This window comes from Anolis carolinensis, chromosome 5 (assembly GCF_035594765.1).
Source record: "Anolis carolinensis isolate JA03-04 chromosome 5, rAnoCar3.1.pri, whole genome shotgun sequence".
Taxonomy (NCBI): Eukaryota; Metazoa; Chordata; class Lepidosauria; order Squamata; family Dactyloidae; genus Anolis; species Anolis carolinensis.
The window spans coordinates 130,714,682-130,734,316 of record NC_085845.1 but is presented as its reverse complement, the minus strand read 5'-3'; the positions used below and the strand labels follow the sequence as shown (position 1 = coordinate 130,734,316).

The following is a 19,635-nucleotide window of genomic DNA, read 5'->3' as shown; positions in this document are numbered from 1 at the left end:
CTGTCTAGGAAGAGCAGCCTCATCCAACTCTGGCTACATGGGAATCCTAGGCCCCAACCCAGATTTATCTGATGGGTCAGGTGCAGGTACAATCACAGGCTGAACAGGCCCAACCTCAGGCTTACCTGACAGCTCAGGTGCAGGCTAGGATACAACATTTTGGAATTTACAGAAGGCTACCATGCGGTTAGTGTAAGCTTTCCTAGCAGATAAAGCAAGGGAAAGGACATCCAGCCTCTGAACCCTAGGGAAACACTCAATAGTTGTGGTGCAGCTGACAGCACGAGGTGGTAGACCCTTTGGAAAGGAAACTGGGAGAGGGCATCTACTTTGGAATTCTGGCCTCCAGGGACATACTTAGCTATGAACAGTATATTGTTCTCAAGGAGCACAAGAACAAACAGATGGGGTAGTTTCATTGCCTTGGGAGGTTTTGAAATGTGATTATCTGTACTAATACAGATAGTTCTTGCACTAGAACAGGGAAATCCATTTGAAAATTTCTTGGCCCACAGCCTGACCACTACTGAAAGTGGAAGAATTCTAAAAATGCCAAGTTTCTCATGAGGCCCAGCTGCATCAGATCTTCAAGCATGGTTCAGCACACTTTTTGCCATTCCTTTTCCCCTCAGCTGCATCAAGCTATACTTGCAATTCTTCCCAAAGGTCCACACTGGAATTATATTGCTGCAGAGATCTATACCATGGATGAAATGAGACTGGCTTAGTTATGCCCCACATCAACTCACATAGCCAAGCAGCAAATGGCCAAGCAGCAAATGGCCTATCTGGGATGACCAATTTGCATGAAAAATTCAAAATTTGTGTAGAAAATGTGTGTTCTGTCCTCTGCACAGAAAAAATGTATGAGGAACACACGGATCTTTATCCCATGGGAAAATTATGTTGGCCAGCATGTTTAAGTGAAAAATAGTTGTAATGTAAAAACATTATTCACAATTAACTTCCAAAGACATTATGTAGCTTTATTGATCAAATGTGTTGTGTATACATAGAAAGGTGTGTACTTACTGTGCTCCATCTCTAATTTCCTCACTCCACTAACAGGGAGATCAATAACTGAGTATGTGAGAGCGTCCTTTACATGTGGATGATTTCCATGTGTATTAGGAACCCTGACTTGTTGTTTCTGCAGATGAGTAATGCATCCCCTGGCCCTTTCACATTACACAATTATAATATAATATTCCACTTTAACAACCACAACAACTTTCCATTGAATCTTATAGTTTGTGCTTTGCTGAGTTCTCTGGTTGAGAATTCTGAATACTCCTCCCTAAACTTCAAATCTGTAAGATGGAACCATGGAAAATAGAAAATAAAGTGGAATCATAGCACTATAAATATATAAAGGGGATCCCCATGTAAGAGTAGCACTTCTGTGCAAGGGTATCATTTGTCAGTGATGAAACTAAAAATAATGGGAGGTGATATTCTGCACTCCGCTGTTTTCAGGTTGTTTCAGCTCACTTTCATATTGAGTGGAAACAGCTAGAATCAATTCCACAGAAAAGAAATATGTGCATAGGCAGGGCGATAAGAATTGATGTGCAATACTTACATTGACCTATGGATTAGTCAACCCATTGTGGGGGTGAATTTTTTACTAAAATTTCTAGACTTACTACCTTATCACATTGAGAAATTTCCCAGTCGTAGGACACTTCAGCCTCTTTTCAAGTGTGGAAAGACACTGAGCTCATCACATGAGATAAACTACTGCTGGCTGTCATGCATAGCCCTCTGTGGTTGAAAAGAGGCAGAAGTGTCCTGAAAGGAGGGAACTCTGGCAATCGACCTCATCACATTGAGAAATTCCCCCCTGATAGGACACTTCAGCCTCTTTTCAAGCATGGAGAGGCATGGAGCTCATCACATGTTCCAGGGTTGAAAAGAGGAAAAAATGTCCTGAAAGGAGAGAACTCTGAACACGGACCAGCAATCGTATTCAGAGCACCTACCTCTTATCACAATTTACTCCCATGTTTACAACTGAAAAACAGGTGTGATGGGAACTATCACAGTTTCCCATCCTGTTTCCTTTCCCAACTGTTTTAACCTGGATCACTATATCTTGTATCCTATGGGGTTTGATGCAGAACCATATGATCCCATGGTTTTAAACTGGTGTCCGTCTCTTTTAATGTAAGGGGCTTTGGACAGGGCAAGGGATCTCTTGTTTTTTGGATATTGTTGTTACTCCTGATTAAAAACAAAAAAGTAATACTGTCATTGTGATGAATGTAAGATTAATGTATTGACAACTCTTAAGTTTCCACATGTCAATGTAAGTGTGATGGGGAGGCAGAACACTAAACGGGACTGCTGACAATATAAGAGGGGAGATTCTCTACTTTTGAAGGGATGGTCACCCATGCTTTCCGCTCTCAATGTGATGGGGTGGTTATACATGGGTTTCTAGGGTAAATCTACTGTTACAGCTATCCCCTACACAGGCATGTAGCCGGAGGGGGGGGGCTTCAGGGGCTTCAGCCCCCCCCCCAAATGCTCAGGGTAGTCCGCATGAAGACCTTACATTTATTATTTAAACTGTTAAGTTTATTCATATCATGATCTGATCACTATGCTCAATATATCCCATATGCATGGGGGTATTGGGAAAACGATACAAAAGGTTTGCTAGAGTAGATCCTCTCCCGCTCAGACTCAGCCCGCCCACCCACCCGCCCCCCAAACCAAAATCCCAGCTCCCCCCGAAACAAAATCCTGGCTACGGGCCTGCCCCTACAGCTCTCTCTGTATTCTTTCTAGTACTTGAAAATATTATTTTTGGACTACAATATCCAGGATTTGCCCATGGCCATGCAGTTTACAGTATTCTGTAAGATGTTTCACAAAGGTATTTTCCAAGTGTGGTTCCAGCTGTTGCTCACATTTAACTTTCATTTAATGGTTTCCTTCTGAATGTATATTCAGAAAGCCATGACAGTTAGGATTAACTTTGCTCTCTGAATTTATACTTGGAATGTGACCTCTGTTTATCTGATCACACCTTGTAATATGTTAAGAGGAAATCCCTACATTTGAAAATAACAGAATCCTTTCTTTGTTTGAAATAACCAGCAGATCATGTTAATACACATTTATGAATCTGCTTTTGTAGGTTTTAATTAAAAATATATTTGCTTCATAGCATCTAGTATTTGTATGTCCTTCATGCTGGCTCAAGTCCACTCCAAGTAAATCCTAATGCAAGTGTTGTTCAGAGCCTAAATGAAAAATATAAAAATTAGGATCCCTAAACATAGATACAGTGCTATAATAGCCCTTCAGTAAACATTAACAGTGTAGTTTTTAAGATATAGTACCAGTTAACACACTGCTAGTTGCTGTAGGATATGTAGCTGGCCCATATTTATTATAGATGCTGAAGTTTCAAACTTTGTCCCATTGCAGTTTAAAAATGCATTAGCATAAGGTATTAGGCATCTGAGAGGCTATTTGCCTTTGATACAGGCAAGGTTTGCCACAAACTGGTTAGAACGAGATGCCATGTTAAGAACATGAGTCACTAGCCGTTAATTAAGCCTGCTAATCACATGCCAAGCTTTAATGGATAAAACTGGCCACTACCTGGATATTTGATGCATCTATAACCTGCACCTGTGAATGTGATTCACTGGTCACGTGATAGTGGAAGACCATCTGGCAAGGGATTGAAACAAAAGGACAAACAGAATGAGGGCAAGGAAAGTACACTGAAAGGAAAACAAAAGTGGAGTGCGTAAAAAAATCCTTACTACAAACTGGATTGCAAAGTGTAGTAGAAACATGAAAATCTCACATTATGGGGACATTACAAGATTTCAAAACAAATATCTTGCCACATAAGCAGCTTCAGAGACATATTTTTGTTTCTTTTATGTTACACCACTTTAACTCCCTATGTCTGCAGCCTACAGAATATGGTAGGTAAGTGTGGTGATAAGGGTTTCAGAAAGAGAATAAGAAACACTGCATGAAACTATAAATCCTAGCCTTTCCACAGGATGGAGAATAGCAGTTAAAGTGATATCAAAATGCTGTAATTATTTGGTGTGAATGGCATCTTTAGGTAACAGGAATTTTATACCACTTTACCTTCCTATATCTGCAGCCTACAGGCTCATAGGTAAAAAGTAAAGGTTTCCCCTGATGTTAAATCCAGTAGTGATCGACTCTGGGGGTTGGTGCTCATCTCCACTTCTAAGCCGAAGAGCCGGCGTTGTCCATAGACATATCCAAGGTCATGTGGTGTTCTCCAGGAACATATCTCAAAATGGTAAATGTTTAAGTCTAGTTGTGACATTATGTCTAGTCATGTCATGTCCGAATCTGGGAGTTGGTGCTCATCTCCATTTCTAAGCCGAAGATCCGGTGTTGTCTGTAGACACTTCCAAAGTCATGTGGCTGGTATGACTGCATGGAGCGTCATTACCTTTCCGCTAGAGCGGCACCTATTGATCTACTCACATTTGCAGGAGCTGGGGCTAACAGCGGGCACTCATTCCGCTCCCGGGATTTGAACCTGGGACCTTTTGGTCCGCAAGTTCATCAGCTCAGCGCTTAAACACACTGTGTCACCAGGGGCCCCAGACTCATGTTGATAAAGTGCCAGAGCAGTGGTTCTCACTTTGTGGGTATCCTAATGTTTTGGCCTTTAACTCCCAGAAATCTTAACAGCTGGTAAACTGGCTGGGATTTCTGGAAGTTGCAAGCCAAAACACCTGGGGATCCACAAGTTGAGAACCTCTGTGCTAGAGGTCTCAGAATGAGAATGCAAAGCACTGTATGAAACCACAGATCCTAGGATTGCATAGGTTGGAGACATAGGAGTAAAAGTTACACTATAATTGTCTAGTGTGAAAGGCATCTTTAGATGAGGTATACTTTATGTGAGCTTGTTTACTGTCTCTACACCAAAGTGAAATACTCAGTGAAGCATAGACCATGAAGCAGAGATGAATGTTGCTAATATGTAATGGACATGGAGTCAAAACTATCAGTGATCTCTCACATATGTCAGGTTAACTTATAAGTTCTCCTTCTGGCCAGGTTTGAGAAATTGAAACTGAACTATGTCTTGTTTCCAGTTCTTTCATGAGTTAGCTCTGGATTGATTCAGGAAGAAAAGTAGTGACACCTGCTCTGATTTCCTTGCTTTCACTAAAGCCCAAACAATAAGGGACCCAACATATGACCTTCCACTTCTACGCACAACATCCATCAAAGGCTCTGTAGACTTTATGCTACAAACATTGGAAAAATATCAGAGTAGCTGTATTGTGGCTGTGTATTCCTTGATGAGTCACAAAGCTTCCTTTATTTCCCATCTATACTGGATGTTAGGAGAGGAAAACCATTTTCTACTTACAAATGACAGACAAAAGACATCAGCTTGTGCAATTGTTCCTGGGAGGCTGCTTTGTACTTCAGCTTTAGTAATATTACATCGACAAGTGTTGCCCATTTTAGTTTTGGAATGTCCCCAAACTAGAGAATGATAGGGAACAAATCATCGGCATAAAGGGTGTGCACTAAATGAAAGGAGAAATGTAGTCCCAACAGAGCAAAAATATTGAAAAAGGATAAGGAGACTTCACATAAACATGTGAATTATTATCATCTTATCATCTGTCTTCAGAGCAGAATATGTAAGATTGGTCAGAGTTGAGAGAGTGAAAACTGGACTAGAACTCCCAGAATTCTCCAAAAACAATATATTACCCACTAGCCATCCAGGTACAAAAAAGGCATATGAGCTGTTGGTGACAATCAGTTAGAATGCATAACTGGAAATGTGGAATTTTACATTATAGGTGTTCTCCAGGAACATCTCTCAAAATGGTAAATGTTTAAGTCTAGTTGTGACATTATGTCTAGTCATGTCATGTCCGAATCTGGGAGTTGGTGCTCATCTCCATTTCTAAGCCGAAGATCCGGTGTTGTCTGTAGACACTTCCAAAGTCATGTGGCTGGTATGACTGCATGGAGCGCCATTACCTTCCTGCTAGAGCAGTACCTATTGATCTACTCACATTTGCATGTTTTCGAACTGCTAGATTGGCAGAAGCTAAGGCTAACAGTGGGAACTCAAAATGGTATCTATTTTAAATTCTCTTCGTTCTCCCAAAAGATGTAGTATTGCTAACCATACATCATGATTTCATCACTGTTAATAGCACCCAATGATATTGAATGAGTGGTGAAAGATTGCATCGCAGTACTAGTAAGTGTTTATACATGTTAGGGATATAGAGAGGGAGAATTTAACATGGAGATGTACATCTCCTTGACAGTTCTATCTTCTAGACATCTAATGTGACAACCATGGGATGGATCAGTGCATGCATTTCACCAAGGGGAGTTCACCTGTGCAACTGGAGGCCTTTTCACATATCTCCTGCATATATTGGTAAATGCAAGGGGGCAGAATGAAACCCTCCACCCTTGCCCTCCCTTTAAACCTATAGGATTATAGGATCATGCTGATATTGTTATTTTAAATTCTTGAAATCAAACCTGTAGGTTCCCAGATGAATGTATTTAAAGGGAGTGCTTTCATTGGTTATATCTGTCCAGCGGTTTTGATTTTCAGTTCAGCATGGAATTTGTTTAGGGCTGCAAAGTATTTTGGATTGGCCCTATTTATTTTGGAGAAATATTTGAAACATGGAATAACTTTGAATTTATTTTTCATCATTGAAATCCAGGTTCAAATCATAGAACATTTATTGAGAATTTTCATTTGAGTGGTATAATCAGAGGCGGTTCAACCGCCAGGCCAACTATGCACTTTCCTGTGGCGCCATCTTGTAGGGGGCACCGTTAAGGACCAGCCCCATGGCAAATCTGTCCTAGTGCCTGGAGAATGCGCCTTTCTGGGGCTTCCACTCCTGGGACCTGCGACCCCCACAGACTTACAGCGAGGTGTAGCGCTTGGCACTGGAGGAGCTGATTGTGGGTGGGTGGGTGACTTTCCAGGCTTTCCTGTGGCAGGAGAAGTGGGTGCCGCTTCTCTCCTCTTCAAAGCACCTAGAAACGCCTTCCCAGCAAGAAGGAAGGCGTTCCTCAGTGCTTTGCAGAGAAGAGAAGTGGGCGCCGCTTCTCTCCTCTGCAAAGCGCCTAGGAACGCCTTCCTGGAGAGAAGGAAGGCATTCCTCGGCGCGCTGCAGAGAAGAGAAGCGGGTGCCCACTTCTCCCGCCACGAGAAAGCCTGGAAAGCCGCCCGCCCACCCGCGATCAGCTCCTCCAGCGCCAAGCGCTGTGCCTCGCTGTAAGTCTGCGGGGGTCACGGGTCCCAGGAGCAGAAGCCCCGGATGGCCCTGATCCTCCCCTCCCCTCCCTGCTCCTCAGCCCCACCCCGGTTTGGGGGGGGGGTGCCAAAATTCGGGGGGGGGAGCGCCAAAATTCTTATTGCCTACTCATGAAAATTACCTAAGGGTGGCTCTGGGTATAATAATTATATTCAAAGTATCAACATAACTCGCAGTAACATGAAGTTCTAGCAGAGCTAATTAGGATGCATTTACAATATAGAATTAATGCAGTTGGACACCCCTTTAACTGCCATACCTCAATACTATGGAAACCTAGGACTTGTACTTTGGTGAGGCAGCAGCACTCTTTGGCAGAGAAGGCTAAAGACCTTGTAAAATTACAACTCCTGTGATTCCATAGCTTTCAGCCATGACGGGTAAAGTGCATTAACTTCAGGTAAATGCATTCTGAGTCATTCATGTATAGCTAGTGGTCATGTTGGCTGTTAGATTCTAGGAGGTACAGTCTAAATTTAATTTTTCCAGGCTCTGGCCATGTGTACTTTGATGGTAATAATGTTTTGCAGGAAGGTTCTGAACACATCCATCACGTAAAAGAAGTTATCATTTTAATTTATCATCCAGGTTTTCTGTTTCATATTGAGTTTTTGATTACACTTTTGCCTTCATCAAAATCCAAGTCCTTTAACAGAGGGGAGGTCTCCAACTTTACTTCTTTTATAATGACTACAAATGGAATCATACAAAAGATTTTTTTCTGATACGTTTTTAAAGCTTTTTGTTTCAAAATTATTCAGATTAATTATTCTTATTTCTGGATTTAAAGTCCCTTGACCTTGCAATTATCTTTTTTTTTAATTAAAAAGAAGTATCAATGATCACATGAGGGTAGCTATGTATAATTTGGGTAATTACATCCTTCATATCTATCACCTGAAAATACCAGTGGAAGGTATTAGCAACAGATAGCAGTAATAAATGCTCTCTTGTCTTACACAGAAATTGTTATTTTCAGTGTTCCATTCTTCTGATATCTCTCAAAAGAGTGCCCGAAACTGATTCCAGCTCTCTTCTCATTTCTCAAAAAGAAAAAGAATGAAATGAGCATAAATCTCTATTTTATTCCTCTTATTCTTTTGTGAGGCACATGTATGGCATAAATGTTCAGCAGTGTCCTTACACATTGTACACCATCTTTATGTTGTACTGTTTTGTTAATCACATTTCTAGGACCAGTCTTACCATCAGGCAGAATGAAACAGTAGCAGAAGTTGATGGGCAGGAATGGATGTTTACAGAGCTGTGTACAAGAAGATCAATCCTGCATCTCCTAAGCTTGTCCATTACACTCAAGTGCAATTGAGGATTATGTCCTATGTCAGTTGTTGAAACTTTGATAACCAATACAATATGAAGTCCTACTGCATAAGTATCTCAGCATCTGGATAATTGTCCAATGTTTCATTTGGTCAGGTCTATGTTGTTGTAGGGCAATGATGTCAAAAAGACTCCCAAATTACTCCATCCTATACATATTTGTCATTCGACTGATAAGATCTACCTGATATGGATTGACTCGGGGCCCATCTATACAGTCCTAAAGCCCATGTTTCCTTCCAAAATTCAAATGACACCTCAGGCTAATCTAGTTTGAGGCTGGTGGTGATGCCCCATGGTCGATTTCTGATCAACCAGGAGGGAATCTAGCCATCCGGCCTCCAAATCGCAAGATTTTGGGCCACTGTTTGGCTGAAAATCAGGTAGAAATCAGCATTTTAAATGCCAGTGTCTATCACAATGGTTCTTAACCTGTTGGTCCCCAGATGTTTTGGCCTTCAACACCCAGAAATCATAACAGTTGGTAAACTGGCTGGGATTTCTGGGGGTTGTAGGCCAAAACACCTGGACACCCACAGGTTGAGAACCTCTGCTCTATATGCAGGTATTTGGATATCCACAATAAGTTGGTTGTGGTATTCTTCTATAATAAATGTTCTGATTTTGATGACCCTGCAGTGTCAAGATATGCAAAGCAATTGACAGGTGGATAAGAGATTCATTCAACCTCCAAAATCACTGCCTATCTGTCATTTCGCTATTGTGTTTGGAACTCCATAATTTTTTCTTTCTTTCTTTCTTTCTTTCTTTCTTTCTTTCTTTCTTTCTCATAATTTCTTTCTCCTTATTAAAAATGCATTAACATTTTTTTGCATCAGTTATATAATCATAGAACCATGTAATTATAAAATCATAGCGTTGGAAGAAATAACAATGACCATCCAGTCCAACCTCCTGCCATGCAGCAACACACATTCAAAACACCCCTGAAGGACACCTGCTTTAAAAACTCTAGAGAAGGGAGACTCCACCACAGTTGGAAGAAGCATATTCCACCGCTGAACACTTTTTACCATCAAAAAGTTCTTCCTAATGTTTAGGTGGAAATTTTCCCCATGCAATTTGAATCCATTGCTCTGTGTCATAGTCTCCGGAGCAGCAAAAAACAAGCTTTCCTCCTCCTCCTCAGTGTGGCATCATCTCAAATATTTAAACATGGCTATTATGTCCCCTCTCAGGACTTCTTTTTTCCAAGCTAAACATAACCAGCTCCCTCAGCTGTTCCTCATAGAGTTTGGTTTCCAAACTTTTTATCATTTTGGTTGCCCTTCTCTGGACATGTTCTACCTTGACAATATCCTTCTTCAGTTGTGGTGCCCAGAACTGAACTCAGTATTCCAGGTGAGGTCTGACCAAAGCAGAATAGAGTGGGACTATGACTTTACTCGATCTACACACTGTATTCGTATTGATGCAGTCTAGAATGGCATTGGCTTTTTCAGCTACTGTTATTGAATCATGTTCAAGTGTACTAAGGACCTCATCACATTTACTGTTTTTAGCATCCTAGGACACGAAAGGGACAGTCCTGTGATGGATGGAAATGCTGCCCATCACATGATGTTTCTGGACTTCCTGTTGAAGTTTTACCCCCAACTGGAGAGGAAGTGTTGTAGGACGCTCTGCTCCTAACACAGGAAGGTTCCCATGTTTTGCTGGCTTCAATGGAGTCAGCAAACTTCAGCAACACTTCCCCCACATTATGGGGGAAGTAGCACCACTCAGGAATGGCATACGGAGTGGTCCCTGCCATTTCTCCATGGAAGCTTGTGAAATTGCATGGGGGGAGCTCGTCCAAGTGATGAGGTCGAATGACTCCTAGATCCCTTTCACGTATACTGTTTTCAAGTCAGTATAATTCACCTGATACTTAGCTCTAGATGAAGTTTTTCAGGGATGGCTTTAGCAATCTCCAGTGGGTGAAGTGTGGATTGCAAACAAAGATCAAGCAGTGCATCTGTATTGTAGAATTAATGCAGTTTGACACCACTTTAACTGCCATAGGTTGGTGTTATGGAATCTCCAGATTTGTATTATGGTGAGGCACTAGCACTCTTTGGCAGAAAAGGCTAAAGACCTGGCAAAACCACATCTCTCAGGATTCAATAGCATTGAGCCATGATAGTCAAAGTAGTGTCAAACTGCATTAATTCCATTGCACTCACACAACCCAAAAACAGATTAAAACAGCACAGGCAAATAATTTTGGCTCTTTGAGGGACCCAATATAAGCAGACATGGTTTTGCCAGTTCCTTCCTCTGAAATATAGCCCACAGTGTCTGGTATTCATTGACAGTTGTCCATTCAAGTGAAACTAGGGCTGAATCTACTTAGCTTTAAGATCAGATCTGCTTCCTTTGGGGTATTTTTGACACAGTGCTTAGTAATTATTAGCACTTCTTAAATTAAAAAATGTTCAAGGTTAGGAGGAGAAGGAAGACAAAACAATATATTCCAGTAATTAAGTGCACCACACTTTTTGAGCATAGGTTGTTTATCAATGGAGCCCCGATGGTGAAGTGTGTTAAAGCACTGAGCTGCTGAACTTGCAGACCGACAGGTCGCAGGTTCAAATCCCGGGAGTGGAGTGAGCAGCCGCTGTTAGCTCCAGCTTCTGCTGGAGTTCGAAAACATGCCATTGTGAGTAGATCAATAGGTACTGCTCCAGCGGGAAGATAATGGCGCTCCATGCAGTCATGCTAGCCACATGACCTTGGAGGTGTCTACGGACAACGCTGGCTCTTCGGCTTAGAAATGGAGATGAGCACCAACCCCCAGAGTCAGACATGACTGGACTTAACATCAGGGGAAACCTTCACCTTTACCTTGTTTATCAAGAAGAAAAAAATATAGTAATATGATGTGAGAAATGTTCTCTGGTATAACCTACAGGAAGTACAAAAACTATGTAGAGTGTTCTGACAAAGAACAGTAATATATTCATCAGTACGTTCTCGAATAAAAGAAACTCGTGTCAGATCATATAATCTGCCTTCGTCATTGTGCAAATACAATGTTAATTCAGGAACTTTTGTCAGCATTGGTTCCCTCAGTGCTCCAGGTTGACGTCACAGCCCATGAATAGCCCATACATAAGTGAAACAGTTCAGGGGCAACAAATAAACTGACGTACATTTACTGAAGATGTTTCCTGGTCAACATCAGTGAGCCATCCTTTTAAATAATAATAGTTTGAGGGAAGGGGGGAGAGGCACTGATCACAGGCTGTTCACACGCCATGGACATCTCTGGAAAAATTATTTGTTGAGCTATCTGTAGCACACAGCACTGCCCTAAATGTCAGATGCTGCCTTCTTTTCTAGTCTGCAGTTTGAAGCAGCATAAAGTGCTCAGTGAAGCAGAGATTCTTCTAATAATACATCACTGATCTTTTCTTTCCAAATAAGACTGGTTGTAATACAGGCACACCTCAGTTAAGAAAGAATCAAATTGTGAAGCTCCTTTAAACAAAGGCTATTTGTGCCTGGCATAATGGTTTGAGTGTTGGACTACAACTCTGGAGACCAGAGTTTGAACCTCCACTCAGCTATGAAACCCACTGGGTGACCTTGGGCAAGTCTTCAGGCCCCTCCAGACAGGCCCTATATCTCAGGATCTGATCCCATGTTTTCTGTTTATCCTAGATTATCTGGCAGTGCGGACTCAGTTTAAAGCAGAAAACTTTAATGGTTGGGCTTGATTTTCCCCTCCTCATGGAAGATCTAGCTCTGTATCATGTTTGGGTAGTCCCAGTGATTTTTTTAAAACATCAATTGCATACATAATATCTTGGAAAGGGGCAGTATCTAGACTCTCTAGGATCTTTCTTCTTCATTCATACAGTCATTTCCGACTCTTTGTGACCTCGTGGACCAGTCCACACCAGAGCTCCCTGTTGATCGTCACCACCCCCAGTTCTTTCAAGTTCATGCCAGTCACTTCCATCCATCTTGCCCTTGGTTGGCCTCTCTTCCTTTTTCCTTCAATTTCCCCAGCATCATGATCTTTTCCAAGCTTTCCTGTCTTATGATGTGGCCAAAATACTTCATCTTTGCCTCTAGCATCCTTCCCTCCAGTAAGCAGCCGGGCATTATTTCCTGGAGGATGGACTGGTTAGATCTTCTTGCGATCCAAGGCACTCTCAGGATTTCCCTCCAGCATCAAAGTTCAAAGGCATCTATCGTCCTTTGCTCAGCCTTCCTTCCGGTCCAGCTCTCGCATCCATAGGTTACTATGGGGAATACCATTGCTTTGACTATGCGGACCTTCGTTGCCAGTGTGATGTCTCAACTTTTCACTATTTCATCGAGTTTGGCCATTGCTCTCCTCCCAAGAAGTAAACGTTTTCTGATTTCCTGGCTGCAGTCTGCATCTGCAGTGATCTTCGTGCCTAGAAATATAAAGTCTGTCACTGCCTCCACATTTTCTCCCTCTATTTGCCAGTTATCAATAGGTGTGGTTGCCATGATCTTGGTTTTTTAAATTTTTAACTGCAGCCCAGCTTTTGCACTTTCTTCTTTCACCTTGGTGATAAGGCTCCTTTGCTCCTCCTCACTTTCAGCCATCAGAGTGGTATCATCTGCATACCTAAAGTTGTTAATGTTTCTTCCAGCAATTTTAACTCTGGCCTTAGATTTGTCAAGCCCTGCACGTCGCATGATGTGTTCTGCGTACAAGATAGATAGATAGATAGGGTGAAAGTATACGGCCCTGACTCACTCCTTTCCCACTCTCTAGGATAGATGTTCAAAAATCAGATGCAGTTACCAAGAAGACAACTCCTGTTTTATTACTGGATTTATCCTAGATGGTGGTGAGATAGAAAGAAAGGTTTTCCTTGAAGATCTCAAAATCAGGGCATTCATAAGGGAGACTACAGTTCTTCAGATGTGGCCTTATAATACTATATATCATCAACATTGTCAATTGTGTCTGGAAATAGATAGGTAGCTACTTGAGGTTTAACAAGATAGAGATATACACTCCTTATATCTAGCCCAGCTAAGCAATCTGGCTGAAGTTTTGGGAGCAGCTGACATTTCTAAACACCATTTGAAGATAACTTTGTGCAGATGATATTACAGTAGTCCCAAGAGAATTTAACTAAAGCATACGTCTCTCTGGGTAGATATAATATCCTGAGGAACAGGTACACCTGGTGTCCAAGCTCCAGTGATGCAGATCTGGCTACATCCTGTCTGAATTACTGTAACACGCTCTACATGGGGCTGCCTCTGAAGAGTGCTCAGGAACTTCAGCTGGTCAGAGCTACAACCAGGTTGCTCACTGGGGCTAACTACAGGGAACGGACAACCCTCCTGTTGCAGCAGCTCCACTGGCTGCCAGTCTGTTTCCAGGCACAATTCAAAGTGCTGGTTATGTCCCTTAAAGCCCTAGATGGTTCAGGTCCAGACTATATGGCTGATCGCATTTCCTTGTACAAACCTGCTCGGGCCCTGAGATCTTCAGGAGAGGCCTTTATCTCGGTCCCACCACCAACTCAAGCCTGTTGGTGGGAATGAAAGAATGGACCTTTCTTCTCAGTGGTTACTCCCTCAACTCTGGAACGCTTTTCTTCCCAGGGAAGAGAGAATGATCTCCTCCCTGCTGTCCTTCCAGTGGCAAGCTAAAACCTTTTTATTCAGGCAGGGTTTTCATGAAGGTTTTTAAGTTCGCTTCAGGGAGTGTTGTCGAAGGCTTTCATGACCGGGATCATAGGGTTGTTGTGTGTTTTCCGGGCAGTATGGCCATGTTCCAGAAGTATTCTCTTCTGACATTTCTCCCACATCTATGTCAGGCATCCTCAGAGGTAGTGAGGTATGTCTCACAACCTTTGAGGATGCCTGCAATAGATGTGGGTGAAACATACTTCTGGAACATGGCCATACTGCCTGGAAAACATACAACAACCCTGGTTCAGGGAGTGCTGTGGTTTTCAATTCAAGGGGTGCTGTGGGTAGGATTGGGGGGAATATGAGTTTTAAATGGCATTTTAGTATATCTACTTTATTTTAATTTTGTTTTACCACATTGCTACTATTTAATTGCTTTTAATTGCTTTTCAACATTTGTATTTCACCTTTTAAACTTGCCTAGTGTTGAGTGTTATCAATGGTTGTGAAAGGTAATAGCAAAAGTATTGTCAGGTAGGCTGGAGCAAACCTCTTAAGCTGGATCCACACTGCCCTGTATCCCAGGGTCTGATCCCATATCTGCTTTGAACTGGAATATATGTATAAATCTACACTGTCAGATAATCTAGGACCAGGTCCTGGGATATAGGGCAGTATAGATCTAGGCTTAGATGAACAGATCTGAAATCAAAGAGAATAGCTTGGCCAGAACATACTGGTCTGATGCTTCATTCAAGCAAATACCTTCATTCCATCTGTGGGATGTAAAATAAGATCCTGAAGGCAAATTAATAGCACAGTTTTATTATCAGTCTCAGCAGGCAAAATAAACTTAACTTGAGATTAGGAACCCATACAGCATCCTTCGCCTTATTCCTTCTTTCATCACAAGGTTGGACTTGGAAACAAGTAAAACATTTACATTGCTTTCTCTTTTTGGTAATTATTGTTTTTGGTCCTAGGGTCAAGTGTTATGGGGATTGAGGAAAAGAAAATAACAATATCTGCAGAACTACCCTTTCAATTCTCCAAACACTTGATACAGATTTCCGTTGTTCCAAATTAGCCACTAGACTTTGTGTGCCTAATTTTCTGTGCTTCCTATTTCTCAGGTGGCAGCTTGCCGTATCAGCCCTTTCTTGTAAAATGACAAAGAGAGAGTGAGGATAAATCTTTGTTGCTCAGCCCTTAAAAGGCACAAGAGCTCCGATGGCATTTGATTGCCAGAGGCAGTTAAATGAAGGAGAGCTGCATTAGTAACTGCTTAAATGTCGCTCTGCAAAATGTTTGTCAAACTTACAATGTGTGAAGTTATGCCACTGGCAAGTATGTAGCATGTACTATACCAGTGCTACATTAACCAATGGGCAGCTCTAGGGTGTCTGTATCTTATGAGCCCTTTGTTTGAGGGTACTTGCTATTTGAAAGGCTGTGTAGTTCAACTCTGGTTTAATGATACAGTTCTCTAAGGACAAGGTCCTTGAAGATGTCCATTAATACACTGGCCATTCCAACACACATTTTGGTGCCTCAAATGTTAGCTCTGTTTCTCAGTATATTTTACCTGATTATTCCAAAAATGGCACTAGTTTCCCCCTATCCGATACAGAACATATGCCATCTATCAATTGCCATCCGGTTGCCCATAGAAAATCATGATAACCATATCTAGAGCTGATACAGTTTGTCCAATGCAATTTTCTGTATCAGCACCCTAAATAAACCGAGGAACAGGCCTTAAAACCAAGACACCAAGATTTTTGTTGTTGGATTGTGTTAATATGATCCCTGATGTACTAGGCAGTGGATGTTTCCCAGTGGTTTGGAGGTGTCAGCCAAGGAGGGCAGTTGTGATCATGATACCTTTCCACTAGGGTTGGTTGGAAGACATATCACTGAACAACTGGTAGAATTACACCAGTGGGGTTGTGCTTCACTAGCAGTGGTTTTGGATTGTGGCCACTGTATCCAATGGTGTGCATTGTGAAGTGTTTTATAATGTATTGTAGAACAGTTATGCTATAGTACAGCTTGAATATCTCATATCTGGAATTACAAAATCCAAAATAGTCCGATATCCAAAAATGTCTGCATCAGTAGCTGAGATTGTGACACCTTAACTTTCTGAGGGTTCAGTGTACAAAATTATTTATTTATTTATTTACAGTATTTATATTCTGCCCTTCTCACCCCGAAGGGGACTCAGGGCGGATCACATTATACATATAAGGCAAACATTCAATGCCTTAACATAGAACAAAGACAGAGACAAACGCAGGCTCCGAGCTGGCCTCGAACTCATGACCTCTTGGTCAGAGTGATTTGTTGCAGCTGGCTGTAGCTGGCTGCTCACCAGCCAGCTGCAGCCAGCTGCAACATTTTAATAATTTTAAATTTTAATAATTTTAAAATTGTTAAAATATCATGCATTAAATTACCTTCAGGCTATGTGTCTAAGATGTATATGAAACATAAATGGATATTGTATTTTGATTTGGTTCCTATCTCCAAGATATCTCATTATGTGTGTGCAAACATTCCAAGATTTGGGGGAGGGGGGAGGGCGAGGGTGTAAAAAAAAAAAACACTTCTGGTCTAAGCATTTCAGAAAATGGATCCTCAACCTGTATCATGTTTACTCCAAAATACTCAACATTTTCAATTTTAATCAATTAATAATTAGGGTGTGTGTGTGTGTGCAGGGAAGTTTTTATGTCTTCCAGAAGGTTATATTTGAGTGGTAAAGGGACTGGATATTTTAAAGAATTTTTTTTCATATTCATTCCAACTTAGACACCTTTGTATTTAGAATATCAGGGATAGAAGAAACAAGTGTGCCATCTATATTGTATATATTTTTAAGATCATCACAATAGACCTTTAATAATAATCAGAAGACATCTTTGTTTTCTTGAATTTTTTTTTGAGTTTCTCGCATGTGAATTATTTTTAGCTGCATTTTGCTGTCTTCTGAACTGGGTGTTTATTATTTCTGGCATCTATTGATTTGTGTTGTTTCACTCTTGTATCCCACAACAAGAGGTAAGCCACATTGCACAGGCTAAACCTTTAAATTTTGTATGTTTTCTTATACAAGAAATAATTTAAATAAGGCTGTGTGTGTTTATGTATATATCTAATTAAGAGTTCTCAAGATGGACAAATACTGTTTAGAATATAAAGATCATGAAGTTCACTTTAGTTTGTTTTTTAAAGTCTTTTATTTTTGTCTTAAATAAGCCTCCCTTTACTCTTTCGTTTGCAATTCCTCCTTTATTTTCAGGAAACAATGAACTGAACCCTACAACCCTGAGACGACCCAATACTTGAGGACACAGCAGCCCCTGGCTCTTGTTGTGACATGACATTCTCAGTTCGCCTTGTGACCAACCTAAAAGTGCATTTGATCACTCAAAACAGCTCTGTAAAGTACAGTAAATAAAGAGCTCCATGAAGGAAACTCTAAACACAGAGTAAAACTAGGATCCCATTGAGCTTTAGATATGAGCAACTGTTCTTTTGTTTTCTGCCTGGTCACTGTATACTCTAAACACACAAAAGGGACTCCACACATAACTGTAACCAAAGATCATATTCTCTCTTTTTAAAAAAACAGCCTTTGAAGAAGAGAGGATTTAATGAAGTGATTTAGAGATCTGGATTCTACAAGAACTTTTAATGGAAATTGTATGGGTTGACCTTTCATTTTCCATCTTGAAACAAGGGTTAGATAGACTTAAAAATAAGGATAAGAAATATGCTACTTTGAATGAGTAGCACCATTATTATTTTTTGGCTCTTTTAAGAGTCTGAGACCTTGTCTACATGAGCCGAATAGCCCACACTCACCATGAAGTTGTTCCTACCTTTCATCAGACACCTAGAGACTTCCATTTCTTATTACTGGGTAAACCATGTTAATCCATTTTAGCCTGATATTAAGGAAAGTTGAGTGATGCTATGGGGTTTGGCAGAATCTCCCAAATAACTACTACCCCTCTGGACAGTACAATTGGGTCTGATGTGGACCAGTCTGTTGTCCACATAGGCTGCTGCCACCAGCCCCTTTTCCCTGTGATCACCAGCATATGGAAAAGGTGATGGATTGGACTCATGTCACTGCTGCTAGACAGCAACAGAGTTCATTAAGAGCACCTGGTTGTCATAGGTGCCCTATGGTGGCATCAGGAGAGGCACCTACATGACCATGGAAAAGGATGAGGACAACAAGAAGATGATGGTCTAATACAGGGGTCCCCAAAATAAGGCCCATGGGATGGATGTGGTTCCCCAAAATCATTTACCCAGCCCCCAACTAAACTGTAGACTTGGGATCACCCTAAATCTGAATCGATTTGAAGGAACACAACAACAACAATCCTGATTAACTTGACTATCTCATCAGCCAAAAGCAAGCCCACACTTCCCATTGAAATACTGGTAAGTTTATATTGATTAAAATTGTTCTTCATTGTAAATATTGTGTTGTTCTTTCATGTTTTTTACACTACAAATAAGATATGTGTAGTTTACATAGGAATTAATTCATGTTTTTCAAACTAGAGTCTCCCCCCCCCCCCCAGCAGTCTGAGGGACTATGAACTAGTCTTGTGCTTTTGTATAGGATCACTGTTTCTGTTTGTTTCATTCTTATGGCCCTGTTTTCGTGGATTGGTTCAGAAAACAGGCACCTTTCTGAATGAACTTTTTTGTCCTGGGTCCGAAAAAGCAAATATTTTCATCCTATTGGCGGCAATGGGTAAGTGATTCTATACAAATGCTCCCCATGTTCTCAGTTTTAGGGCTGCTGCCATTTTCCTACCTTGAGCCACTGCTGAGGTCTAGTGGTGGGCCCGGGGTTGACTGATGGCTTGCCAGGGCTTGCCCTCCATCACGTTTGCCGGGGGCCTTGCTCCAGAACTGTACAGGTCCAAAGGCCCTGGCAGGCGCTCGCGCTTTGGGCCAATATGCCACATACACACTGTGAATGTGGTGTGTAGGCCCAAACCGCAAACATCTGCTGCCAGGACCTGCAGCCAAGCACCGAGTAAGGAGCACTCCTTACTTGGTACTCAGCTGCAGGCCCTAGCAGCAGGCACTCATGGTTTGAGCCTACACGCCACACTCACAGTGTATATGTGGCATGTAGGCCCAAAGCGTGAGCGCCTGACAGAGCCTTTGGGCCTGCACGGTTCCAGAGCAAGGCCCCCAGCAAACACAATGGAGGGCAAGCCCTGGCAAGCTGTTAGTGAACTCAGCATGTTCCAGCCCCTAAAAGATATGTTTCCTTGAGTGCAATCCC

At 41.6% G+C, this 19,635-nt stretch overlaps 1 long non-coding RNA gene across 1 annotated transcript in view; it reads left to right on the top strand.

Annotated features, from left to right (window-relative positions):
• Positions 1–18,767, top strand: part of LOC103279902 (uncharacterized) — a 41,662-nt gene extending 22,895 nt beyond the window's left edge. The window contains exon 3 of the long non-coding RNA XR_010006666.1: positions 17,617–18,767. This is a non-coding gene — a long non-coding RNA (uncharacterized LOC103279902). The remainder of the gene's footprint in view (positions 1–17,616) is intronic.
• The last annotated feature ends 868 nt before the right edge of the window (positions 18,768–19,635 follow it).